At 49.1% G+C, this 13,649-nt stretch overlaps 2 pseudogenes; one reads left to right on the forward strand and one right to left on the reverse strand.

The window, feature by feature from the left end:
* The first annotated feature begins 7,827 nt into the window (after window positions 1-7,827).
* Window positions 7,828-10,085, forward strand: LOC149352742 (uncharacterized; annotated as a pseudogene).
* Window positions 10,086-10,639: 554 nt separating this feature from the next.
* LOC149352743 (uncharacterized) lies at window positions 10,640-12,492 on the reverse strand (annotated as a pseudogene).
* Window positions 12,493-13,649: the final 1,157 nt, after the last annotated feature.

Consider the following 13,649-nt stretch of genomic DNA (forward strand, 5'->3'; position numbering starts at 1 on the left):
CTGTCATGCATGCCACCTGTTCGGTATAGATGGGCACATAGCATTTGTCGTGTGCATAACAATTTTTTAGCCATGGCTCCAGCTTTGTTTGGGTAAAGCTGCTACCACAGCCGCTAACATGCTGCTTTGACTGTTTTCCTTTTTAGATGAGTTCCAAATTCCTTAAAGGTATGCATCCATCTGGTATGTTATTATACAATGATGGGAATGCCACTGCAATCAACAAAAAGGCGGTGTTTTGATGAAATTGTGCTGGTGCTGCACTAATATACTATTTCAGTAGAAACTGCAAATTGACAATTGGTTTTGAAGAAAGGAAATGGCGCAGTAACTGTCTCGCATATCATGGTGGACACCCGAACTTCGTTGTAAGGTAAGGGAGGAAGGAGGGAGTGAAAAGAAAGGAAGAAAGGGGTGTCATAGTAGAGGTCTCTGGAATAATTTCGACCACCTAGGGATCTTTAACGTGCACTGACATCGCGCAGCACACGGGAGCCTTCTGCGTTTCGCCTCCGAAACGCTGCCGCCGCGGTCGGGTTCGAAATAAGGTACTCCGAATATTTCAGCAGCCAAGAGCTGGCCGGGGAATGCTAGGTGGCGGAGACTTTTGCCCCGTACATAGACACAGACATAACTCTGTTTTTCCTTGATATGTGACAAGAAGAATGCCCTGTGGAATACAATGCCGCCCTCTAGCCCATGATACCTACTGTTGGGACACGGTGTCTGTGCGTTTCGCACATCTGCCTTGATGGCGCTGACATCACTGTCCAAAACACGAACACGCCGCCGCGGTGTCTCTGGTTATGGTGCTCGACTGCTGACCCGAATGACGCGTGTTCGATCTCTGCTGCGGCAGTCGAATTTCAATGGAAGCGAAATTCTAGAGGCCCATGTACTGTGCGATGTCAGTGCACGTTAACCCTCATAGCCTCAGTCGCTTTGGGACGTTAAACCCCAATAAACCAAACTAAACTTACACGAAGATTGCACGTACGTGCAAAGAAAAAACTGCTTTTAATTTAAGAGGCCTAATTAGTGCCAAATTGCGGTCCTACTAGACTTATAGGGATTTTGCGCAGCACCGTCACTCGTCCCATAGGATCCGTGAAGAACCGTAAGTAAGGTTTCGGACGCGAGTTGCGTAAAATCGAGATATCAGCTGTAACGCGCGTTACAGCTGATATCTCGATTTTACGGCCCTCGCTCGCCTTCGCTTAACAACGCGGTCAGTATCCGAACTCCCGGTTTGCTTGTACAGTAGAGCCCCAGACAACACAACTAGATCCTAAGGACGACCTGAGGATTAATTTTTGAGGACATCGTGTTGTCCTGAGGATGTCCTCTATTGATCCTTAACAAATCCCCACTTAGTCCTGCTGTCAAGCGTCGTCTCTCAGGGCATCCTCAAATTTCCTGTAGAGGGCCTCCTCAGCCTCAGGATGTTAGGTGACGATGTAGCCCAGGGAATGTGGGTCACTATTTGCTTAATTATTAAAGGCAGTGTGCACAGGGGTTGTGGAACAGCTTTCTTGTTGCTTCTTTTGTCTTGGATTCTAGCAAACAAATTCTGCAAAAGTTTCGCCATTCTCAGCAACTGACCGTTTCGATCGCCACATTTGTTGGTAGATACAGGTTGTTCTTAATGCAGCCTTTTCATACAGCGATGACTATATATTTATTACTCCCAGGAATTCTGCCACCTCAATAGAAAAGCCAGGATATCTCATCAAGGCACATAATTTTTTCAGTCAATGATTTCCTACATATCGCTATTGTACACAAGTATCTTTTATTAAACCAAGTGCGAGAGATAAACCTTTTTATCTCAATTAAATGCCACAGTATTAATCCTTGGATAGGACGTTTGTAGGACAGTTGAGGAATTTTTGTTCCCCGAGTCGTCCAGCAAAGTACGAACTGAGAACATCCTCATGAGGACATTTGGCCGTATGTGATGCACTCTCCTGTTTGGGATGAGGACGCTCTAATCATTCGAGGACATCCTCAGGATGTTTAGTGTTGTCTGGGACGAAATTTTGCCAGAAACTGGGCGACAGCCAAGTGGAAACCATTCGTAATATTCAGACGGCTTTCGGTGACGGTGCTGTGAGCAGCACATAGATTAAGCAGTGGTACAACTGGTTTAAAGATGGCCGCACATCGGTGGAGAGAGATCCACGCTCCGTTCGGCCATCAACATGCCGAAACGACCAGGTCATTGCCCAAGTGAACGCTGCGGTGATGCGGGACCGTCATGTGACTATCCGAGAAATTGCGGAAGAGGTGGACATCAGCAATTTTTCTGCACATTCCATTATCACCGAAGATTTGGCCGTGAAGAGAGTTGCGGCGAAATTCGTGCCGAAGCTGCTCACGGTGGAGCAAAAGCAGTTTCGTGGAAGTCTCAGAGGACATGCTGGATTCCACAAACAGTGACCCCGACTTCATCGACACCATAATCACTGGTGACGAGTCTTGGGTGTACGGGTACGACCCGGAAACCAAATCCCAGTCGTCACAGTGGAAGCATTCCACGTCTCCAAGACCAAAGAAGGCCCGCCAAGTGCGCAGCAATGTCAAAGTGATGCTGACTGCTTTCTTTGACTCCCTCTGTGTGGCACACCACGAGTACGCACCCCACATGGTCAAACGATGACCAAAGAGTACTACAGGGATGTCCTCCGTCGCCTACGTGGTGCTGTGCGGCACAAAAACCCGGAGTTGAGGCCAACAGGAAATTGGCGCATTCATCACGACAATGTTCCTGCACAATCCACGCACATAATTCAGACTTTTCTGGCGAAAAATCAGACTCCTGTAGTTCAGCAGACTTCTGGCTCTCCTGATATGGCCCCCTGCGACTTCTGGCTGTTTCCCAAAATCAAGAGGCCATTGAAAGGAGCGCGATATCAGACAAGAGAGGACATTATGGCTGCAACGACAGCTGAGCTAAACTCCATTCCGAAAGGGGCCTGTCCGGAATACTTCCAAAAATGGCAGCACCGCTAGGAGAAGTGAGTGTAGTCCCAAGGAGACTACTTTGAAGGTTATTAGGTTTTTAATGCTCCAGTTATGCCAATTTTTTTTCTTAGGCCAAAGGTCGGATACTTGTCTAACAGACCTCGTATTTGAAAAACGTCCTGCCGGCTCTTGCACGTACAGGCGCGGCCATAAGTAAACGGAGCACGCTATTGCGTTTGAAATGCAATCACGCTTTTTCCATTGGAAATGAAGAAGCGTTGTTTCTCTAGAAGAAAGCCCACCAACCTCCTCTACGAGCATGAGCGTACCATTGCTGGAAATTTCATTTAGGTGACGCGTGAAAAATATTCGAAGACAGTTGCGTGCTCTGTTTACTTTTGTCCGCGCCTGTACGATCAAGACAAGTATAAGCGTTTTCAGCGGCTGTGCCCTAATTACAATTTTCTCAAAATTTACCCGAAGTGGTTAGTGGCCAGCGGTGGCCCGGCGTCGGCCTGTGTTTTTATGCCTACGCGTCGGCGGCGAACTAATGCCAGACGTTTGCCAGCGGTCGGTTGTCTGCCTTTCGCCAATCATAGGCCAATTGCAGTTAGCCAGCCGTTGCCCGACGCTGGCCCGAGATAAGTAGGCCGAGCACATCGGCTACCAACTTGAGGCCGGCGAGTTACCAACCATCAGCCATTGGCCAATTTCACTGGGGTTGCAAGCCTGTAGTGCTGCAGGATTTCTCTGAGAAAACTACCTGTCCTTGCCTGAGTATAGGGCGGGCAGGCTGCACGACCCAGCTCGGCGGGACAGTTCTCAAGCTAGGTTATGAGTCGCCCCATACCGGCAAGGGAGGCATGAGCAGGCGTCCAGATTAGGCGAATGTGCCGTGTGGGCTGAGAATTTTGCACAATCGGTACTGCTTGTAGAGAGGTTCTTCGTAACGTGTAGTTACGTATCGCCAATTTTGAGTAGCACACAGAAGTTTCTGCCGAGGATCCCGCAATGGGTGGAGTAATGGCTGTTTCTTCTCCAACATGTGTGTGTTGAGTGCATATAGTGCCCCAGTTATGAGTGTACTATGTTCTATGGTGACCACGGCTACCATCCTGTCAGCCGAGGACTCTGCACCATCTACATGTGCTACAAAGGTATTAAGAAAACATTTTCGCAGTGATTTGGCTCTCTGTGCACGACGTTCAGCGTGGAAATCTGGGTGCATGTTCCGCGGTATCGGTGAGATGACCAGAAGCTGTCTATGTTTGGGAAGGTCAATTGTTGGTCCGCCTTGTCGTTGATATTGTTACGTGGCAGGAGGCGTTCACGCCACGCAGAACACTGGTGCACTCACGCTGAACAGAACACAAGCACAGGGCGCACCGGATGCCAAAACACAGGCCACTGCCCAGGATTCGGAGCCCGAGCACGCGCCAAGCGCCCTCTCACTTCGTCTGCCTCATCTTCTCTGAGTCGACCCGTAGCATGACCCCCGGGCGCAAAAGCACCGTCGCGGTACTGCTTAGCGAGTGTCAGAAGAAGGTAGGTGGTAGGGCTTGAGGCGCGACACGTGCACAGTATCGGAGGGTGGAGTACGGGAAGTGCACTCGGGGAAGGCAGGCTCAATCTCGTATGTGACGGCTGTGACTTGGCGCAGCACACGATACGGGCCCACATATCGAGAAAGAAGCTTTTCCGAGAGCCCTACACGGCGAGAAGGCACCCAGAGCAAGACAAGGGACCCAGGCAAGAAGGCACTGTCCAGGTGGCGGCGGTTATAGTGCTGTTGCTGAGAAGCTTGGGAGGCTTGCAAGCGGGAACGGGCGACTTGGCGAGCATGGTCGGCATGGGCAATGGCTTCACGGGCGTATTCAGAATAGGGGGAGGAGATGTTCGATACAATGTGCCAAGCGGCAGTTGAGGGTCGCGGCCGTACAGGAGGTAAAACGGAAAGTAGCCGGCAGTGTCGTGGCGGGATGAATTATATGCAAATGTAACGTATGGGAGTGCAACGTCCCAGTCTCGGTGATCAGAGGAGACGTACATGGCGAGCATGTCGGTAAGCGTGCAATTGAGTCGCTCAGTGAGGCCATTAGTTTGGGGGTGGTAAGCGGTCGTCAACTTGTGCTTAGTTGAGCACGCGCGAAGAATGTCGTTTACCACCGCTGAAAGGAAGGTGCGGCCTCGGTCAGTAAGCAGTTGGTGGGGTGCTCCATGATGAAGAATGACGTCCTGAAGAAGAAAGGCGGCGACATATCAGCAGCAGTACTTGTGGGGAGCGCACGTGTTATCGCGATCGGCAGGGGCAGGGGTGCGGTGTTCTCATGTGTGGGCAGGGTCTTGGGTCGATCGGGTCTTGGGTAGGTCAGGTCTTGGGTCGGTTGGGTCTTGGGTCGTGTCTTGTGGTCCGGGCGGGGGACGGGGCAGGGGTGAGCGTCGAGGGCGGTTCAGGTCGGGTGGACTGGGGCACGGCCGTTCGGGGCGGACCAGGTACTCACGGCCGACGTCCACGGCAGGCGCAGGGCGCCGAAGCTCCGTGACCAGGATGGCGATGAAGGGACCCCAGCACCTCCACCAAATCTAACGTGGCGGCCAGCCGAAGAATGAGGCGTGGTGAACCATGCATGAGAGATGATTTAATGGCCGCTGGCCTAGCGCGAGCGCTCCGTCCCGCGCCACTGCCAGCTTCCTCGTAACAATATGTTATACCGAGTGTGGACAGAATGCGTCTGCCGGTTGGTGCGGCCGATAGCCGTTCGTATTGCAAGATGGTGACCGCTTCAATAGCCTCACTTAGGGTGTTACGAAGACCTAGTCAACAATTTCTCAGTAGCTGTGTGCATGGGTAGCGCCGAACTGCTTGTTTGACGCATTATCTGATTATGGCCTCCACTTTCTATTTTTCAGTTGAGAAGTAGGTAAGGGCTGCAAGAAATTACCTGCGCTATCTGCGCTATGCCTTGAAACGTAAAAATCTGGTCGCGCTCATGCTGCAGCATGGAGGAAGGAAGTGTTGCAGCATCATGATCCTCACGAAGAGAAGTGTCCGCGCTCATCCTGGAACGATCGCGGTGTTGTTAGTGGCTATTTATTATTAAAAAAAGTAACAATGGAAGGAAAAGATGTTGCTAGCCGCGGTATCTGCCATAGAAACCTGAAGCACCTCAGCTGCGTCTAGCGGGAATAAAAGGACAGGGGGAGGACGGAGAGGGAAAGAAAGGGGGAGCGCGGTGACAGCTGGAATCGTTTATTGATTGCGGCTTTCCACAATTATTAGTGATCAGGAAATGAAAGGCGCGGTAACCGTCCCACTTTTCGGTGGACAGCTCGTCTCACTTTTCGGTGGACAGCTCAACCGCGCAGTGTGGGAAAGGAGGAATGTGGGAATGAAAGAAGCAAGAGAAAGAGGTGCCGTGGTAGAGGCCGAGGAGGAGAGGGGGGGGGGGTGAAACATTTTATCTAGAGCTCCGCCATTTTGGGAAGGTGGCGCCGTCTGTGTTCAGTTCCTGTCCCTAGCGTCGTGCCGGTATAATGTAGAGGCTAATGCCGGTATGCGCGCTCGCATTTGTCATCACAGTGGCTTCCACTTTGTGGTGCATGCAGCACGGCGAAAGGCTGCATCATCATCAGCCTGACTACACCGCTGCATCATCATCAGCCTGACTACACCCAGCCCCGCCGCGGTGGCTCAGTGGTTATGGCGCTCGGCTGCTGACCCGAAAGACGCGGGTTCGATCCCGGCCGCGTGGGCCGAATTTCTTTGGAGGAGAAATTCTAGAGGCCCGTGTACTGTGCGATGTCAGTGCACGTTAAAGAACCCCAGGTGGTCGAAATTTCCGGAGCCCTTCACTACGGCGTCTCTCATAGCCTCAGTCGCTTTGGGACGTTAAACCCCAATAAACCAAACTAAACCAAACCTCCACTGCAGGGCAAAGGCCTCTCCCATGTTTCTCCAATTAACCCTGTGTGGGCTGGAACACATTTTTCTTGTTTCTTTCTTTAGTCCCAATATAATCTGTCTTTTGCCAACTCTTTTCTCAATTTATTTCTGAGTCCCAAAATAATTTTTGTCCTTTGCCAACTGTGGCCGTCGTATCCCCGCAAACTTCTTACTCTCATCCGCCCACCTAACTTTCTGCTGCCGCCTTCTACGCTTGCCTTCTCTTGGAATCCACTCTGTTACCCTTAAAGGGCCACTGACCAGGGTCCGGACATTTTTGAAAAACAAGCCCACTGCATAGATGAGGCATCGAAGATAACCTCTGCAAAATATTAGAGCCATGCGCGCCCCGAAAAGCTGCGAAAATTCAAATCAAAGCCCGTTCGTTCTTTCATCCCTTCAAAAACGGGCCCGGCCCACTACTCTGCACCCCGCTGACGTCAAGGGGGGCTACTTTCGCTAAAGGCACTCCATTGGTGCATCGTTCTGACTGACGGGAGAAGGTTGGGCGTAGCCTTGGCGTCGCGTCGTCTGCACAAGGCTTTCCGCAGCGCCTTCTGTTCTGGCTCATGCCTACAAACCCGCATGAAGGAACAACAAAAAAAAAAAAACTGCGGAGGGAGCGTGCGGCGACAGCCTTGAACCCTAGCCATAAAAAGTAAAAAAATAGTAAAACTGAGGGAGTTGGTTCGCCCCCCTCCGCTGCGCCCAACGTTACTATTGGCTGCGCCGTCGGCCAGACTCCCAGAAGTCCTTGCGAAAGCGCGTGACTTCCGGCACACGTTTTGGCGTACCGCTCGGACAGCGACGGCATCTCCTGAGTTTTCCTTCCTCCATGCTTAAGAATGACCGCGTCTGGCTGCGCACTCGCCACCTACCGCCGCGCCGGAGCTTGATGTCGTTTGATTTATCTTTGCGGCATGGTGAAAGAAAATTTGCACGCGCTTTGTCCATCATACTTTGAAGAACTCGGAGGACGACTCGGGCACGTTACAGAGCGAAGATCGAAATCTGTGATGGCATCGATCCTTATGAACTGTGCATCGGCAAGGACGCTACGCCGAACGTCGACCTGCTGCCCGCCGTGACGCCAGCCGACATCGTAAATTTACTTTGTCTTTACAAGTCACGCCACTTTGCAGCAGATGAAGGTCTACAAGAAGGCCATAATTATTTTACCAGCGGATGGGTCAAGAGCATAGCAGCAAAGCAGCTTGCTTCAGAGCGTGCCATCCTTTTGAGCGTGGTTAGTTGGCAACGCATTTTCACATGTTACATTCAGTCGTTAAGCTTCACATTTTTTCCATTTTCTCCACTTTTGTGCTTTTCTGTTCCTGTAGGCAATATTTGCTTCGTTTCCTTGTTGAACGCTACCATTTTGTTGCTTACAACTGCCGCACGCGTTCAGCGGCAACTTTCTAAAAATGAGCTAGTGACTAGAAAATAGCGCATAAATTGTGAATATATGACCAGCGAAGCGCCGATACTCTCACAATTGTTAGAAAAACCAACCATTTATCAAGCCCCACTGCTTGTTCTAGTGCGGGCTTTTCTGAATCCTGTAAAACATAGGTGGAACTATCTAGCATTTTGTGGATAAGGTGGCATAAAACCGCACAACAAATTAGACTGCTCGCGCTCAGCAAAGTAAGTGGTCATTTGAAGAAAGTATCTGGTGGAGTCACTTTATTTGACATTTCACATTTGAAAAAAGTGTTTGCTGAAATCATATTGGACATTTCAGGTCAACCATTCTCAGCGCCTGCGGGAGATACCTCAAAGTGTACATTCTGGCCAAAGGATATGGCACTGTCGAGACAGCTCATTGCACCTGCATTGCCAGTGCACGTGAAGCATACATGCTCGCATGTTCACTTTTCGCCATAGAGACAGCTGCGAGGCTGAGAGGCTCGGCGACTTGTACGGAAAAGAAAAATGCCTGGCTGCTACCTCATAGCCGGAATGTTGAATTCCGAAGACTAAAGGAGATCAACTTCTCTTCAGCAAAAGCAAGGAAGAAAAAGATGGACAACATTACAAACACCAATATTACTGGAGATGCAGTCCCTTCATCGCATAAGCTGCAGCCAATCCCAGCTGCAACAAATGCAGAGATTGAAGAATGCTTGTTAGCAATAGCAGATGCAGGAGCGACGCCAGCGTTGTTCACACTACATGAGCTCACTTTTTCATCTACCACGAGCAAAAAAGCCTGTGCTTCTTTGAAACCTCGTATGTGAATACGCTGCATATGAAAATCAGCGTGCTCTGGTGAGCCGAGCTGAAGGGTTCTCGAAACAAATGATGATAACAGAAGATATGGTGCAGCATAGAGAAGCCTTGACGAGAGAGCAGTCAAAATGTGCAAAATAGTTTGCATACAAAGATGGCCGTGTAACTGCTTCAGTTATGAAAAGTGTATGCAAGACGATTGTGAACCGCCCATCATTAAGTTTGTTGAGAAGAATCTGCTACCCAGAGGAAAACAAGGTTTCATGTGAAGCCACAGAATAGGACTTAAACATGAAAGTGCCGCCCTCTCCACCTACCAAGAAAATGCAGAGCAACGCCACATGAACATGACACTGAGAAGAGCCGGCCTTTGTTTAAGTGCTAAATATCCCCACCTTGCAGCATCCACAGATGGTATTGTTAGCTGTCTGGGATCCAGTGAAGGCATTGTTGCCCTTATTGACTTGCAGTTCATGGACTAGGAGCAGCATCGAACCGCAAAGATTTCTGCCTGGAGGCTATAGTCCAGATGGACTTCTCTTAAAAAGGACGCCTGACTACTTCTATTAAGTCCAAAAACAGCTAGCGATGTGTGCGGCGAAATACTGTGACTTTGTCGTTTGGGCGCCAACCTCAGTGCATGTTGAAAGAGTAATTGAATACTGTGCATTCTTTCAAGGAACTCTCGAATTGGCAACACGATTCGCATGTTATACTACCTGAAATGTTTTCACAGTATTTAACCCGAAAAGATGCACCACAGGCTGGCGCTAGCTCTCAAAAACCTGTGTACTGTTACTGTCGAGGCCCAGAGACAGCAAAAATGGTTGCATGCGACGGGGAACACTGCCCATACAAATGGTTTCACTATGCTTGTATTGGAATGAAGCGAGCACCAAAGCAGAACTGGTTTTGTGCAGGTTGTGTTCAACTAAGGAAAACATAGCAGAGTCCTTGGAACACAAGTCCGTACTTTCGGTAACTTGTTACCGTAGGAGCGGATTTAAGGAGAGGGCGATCGTCTCCCCCTCCCTCCCCCCCAAGCGAAAAATTTTACGTAGCAAAACTAAGCTGAAGCCCATTTTTTTCACAAAAAAAGTCCAAGAAACACACTGCTCAAATGGAACCGCCCCATCCAGGAGTGACCCATAAATCCGCCCCTGTGTTACCGTTTGTTGTCCTGGGTTAGCGATTGAAGAAGATGTTTCATACCAAAACTTCTTGCAAGTGAACGCTTTATTACATGACGACCACTTATCATCACCCACATTCAAATGGTTCAGCAAAGAATGCACGCAGAAAGTGAAGAAACTGCTTTGCTCCAATGGTGCCACAACACACCCGTTTACTGATTTGTTGTATTATTCAGAGCCCTTCCAGTCTCAATCCCCGATGGGACTCGCAGTATCAGATAAATGAAAATAAAATAAATAGATATCCCGAGATGGTGTCTGCTGTGCGATGTCCCTTGAACAGACACACCGAAACGGAAGTTCCATCTCATCCATCACTCCTGTTGGGATCAGTCAAACTATGCCCAAATACAAGCTGGGCTGAATGACATAAAACGACGATACCAATTTTTTCTAGAGGTGTGAACTGGTGTCCCTGTTTGCAAGTCGCATACTCTAGTGGCAGAGCGGACTTCGTTACGATGTACTTGTTACGAACCAAGCCGATAACCCTCTCAACGTCAACTCTGACATTTGCAAGATTTCTCGTTGCCTCGACATCCATTGCTGAAGTTGTCTTTTGCCTTTAGTGAATGCAGGTATGCTCAGCCTTGCACAGTACAAGCCTATACTGTCTGCAATATCAAAGACTCGATCAGCCAGTATCACATCACCTTGAGACAAATGGTCAAGAATGCCACTGTGCTCACTAAAATGTCAGGGGTCCTCCCTCCCCAGCCACCAGAAATAAAGGTGATCACTCCCAGGGGACATATTTCTGCGAGGTACTTGGCCGTATTACTATACTTGTACTGGGACCAAGTCTCACGTCTTGGTTGCAGGGATGATGACCGTTCAAGCTTAATCTCAAAGCAGCCGAGAATGACTGCTACCTTTTCTCCAAATGAATAAAAAAAGGCTTGGGTCATGGTCCTCCTTATTGCATGCCTTGAGGGCCATGATATCAGGGGCTTTAGTCTTCAAAATGCGACATGTAGCCATTTGTCAAAATTAATATTTATATATATAGTTGATTCTGACACACAGAAACTATAAGCGAGGTCCTGGAATGGCAGATGCAACTTTAGCTTCATTAGGAATACTAAAAATTTCTGAAACTTCCCCAATGAGTTCTGTGGGGTGTGCTTAACAAAAGAGTCCAGAAGGTTGAATACAGTCAGCAGAACTGCAAAAATTCGGAAGCCCTGTGTAAGTTACACCTTGTCGGGGTCTTCCTCAAATGACACTTCTGACATCTCCATAGCCTCTTTCTGCCTTTTCAATGTGACCAGCTCGCCGTATACATTGCTGTAATCTTCTTCTAGGACATTGAGATTTTGGCACGTGAGGTCAGTTTGGACTTCAGCCTCTGGAAAAAGTATCAGAGAAGCAGAATTGCCTGTCAACGTGAAACTCTTGATATAATAAAAGGGGGGAACCTTTAAACTGTAAGAAGCTTGAGAACATGGTGCACACAAACCTATCATGTTTCAGACATCTGAATGGGGCTCACTGTAGTGGGCTCGTCAGGCTCGGGCTCTGAGACCGTGGCACGCCTGGGTGATGCTCTAGGCTCCGTGGACGGCTTGGTCACTGTGGCAGCATGCAGCTTACTCTTTTGCCGCAGCTTACACCACAGGAAACACGCGGATGGGATAGTAGTAGTCCGGCCATAACGGCCGTGGCCCAGCCGGAGACTCGGTGCCCAGTCGGGGTTTCCATCATCCATCAAATTTACAGGTTTCCCTTTGAAAGAGCACATATGCATATGCATTAATTTCACTGTAAATCGCGCAGTTAACAACTACAGAGGTTGGCCAGTGGTATCAGAAAAAGCTCATATGAACGTCGCCGCCATATACAATCACGGTAGCAAGAGAGGAGAGGCCAGGCGAATTAAATGTTTTAAAACTGGACATAACCCGAAAATTCCCTTAACTGTGATGAAGTGAATTCCGCAAACACGGGCGTACTTTTCTATCTTCATCTTCATTCTTCGTCTATCTTCATTCTTGCCAGCCAAGTGCTCCGCTGCTTCTCAGACAAGAAGAACCTTGTTCGTGCACACTGGTTCTTTATAACTGCGAGCAAACTAAACAGTCCGATGTTTCGTTGTGCCCTATCATTGGCAGCAGAAGAACCGCTTCTTGTTCTGCAGCCGAAATTAACGCAAATCGTCATCGTGAAGACGGTGATTACCGCTTTCTTACGATACAACTGCGACAACCTACGATCACCGGCATAGAGTTTCTTACTGTACACTTACACACTTACGCTTACTGCACATTTCTGATACTATACACTTACTGTACACTTTTGATATTATAGACGGAAAGCTGGCGGCTCTTCACTTCATTCACCATGGACACCCGAGGAATGCTGGGAAGACAGCACACCGATTGAGATTTAGTGGCTTACATTGAAGACATGATGTTGGGCTAGTCCATGGAGGAAGGAAAATTCAGGAGAGGCCCTTTCCATACAACACCGTGGGAAAAAAATGTGGGGGAAATCACGCGGTTTTTCTCGATCGGACGGGTATCTTGTCCGGACGCAGCTTCTCAACGGCGTCATAGTTGCTATTTACAGACTGGACGGCAGCAGAGGGCTGCTACGTAGGCGTACCTTCCTCTAGAGTTTCTGTTTTTGGTCGTGCTCACAGGCTGACGTTGGCGCCGTTCACTCATATCTCAAGGTAGAATTCAGTGGGAAACTCTCGTTGTCGCGTGCACGGATTTGAACGTGCTCGGCGACAACGATCGCATGGGCATTTCGTCTACTACGACACTGCTCGGAGCCGTCGGGAGACCGCCGCTGCTCCCTGAGGGGCATTCGCGCTGTTCGTTCACCAGTGATTAAATACGGCGTTCGTTACAGAGCGGTCGTCAGCGTATTGTGCGAACGTTTTATTTCTTGTACGTGCTTTGTGCGTGTGTCTTTCGCGCTCCTGTTTCCATCGACAGTGAAGCCTCGTTGCTACTTACGCGTATTGTTGCAACGCTCTAGCGATTGTAACTGGTGTTATTTTAATAACTGCCATTTTTGTTTTTCGGCGATTGCGCTTGTGTGAGCGCTGGGGGCCATGACATGGGCGAAGTGCGATATTGTAAAGGAAGCAGCTGCGCTCGCTTTGCTCTCAGTATGCAGGAACTTTGTTGGATGCCCGTTTGAAGCGTGGGACGTTTGAAGCGTCTAGCGAGCTATTTGCCTCATGGGGCGTGCTGGGTTCAAGTGTTTTCGTTCATATAGAGGTCAAGTCTATTTTTGGTCGCGCGCTATTTTTAGGCCCATTTCTTGTAGCAGGTTTTTTTATAATTGCTTTTTTTGTAATTGCTTTT

This window comes from Amblyomma mixtum, chromosome 3 (genome assembly GCF_055824585.1).
Source record: "Amblyomma mixtum isolate Tamu chromosome 3, ASM5582458v1, whole genome shotgun sequence".
Lineage (NCBI taxonomy): Eukaryota > Metazoa > Arthropoda > Arachnida > Ixodida > Ixodidae > Amblyomma > Amblyomma mixtum.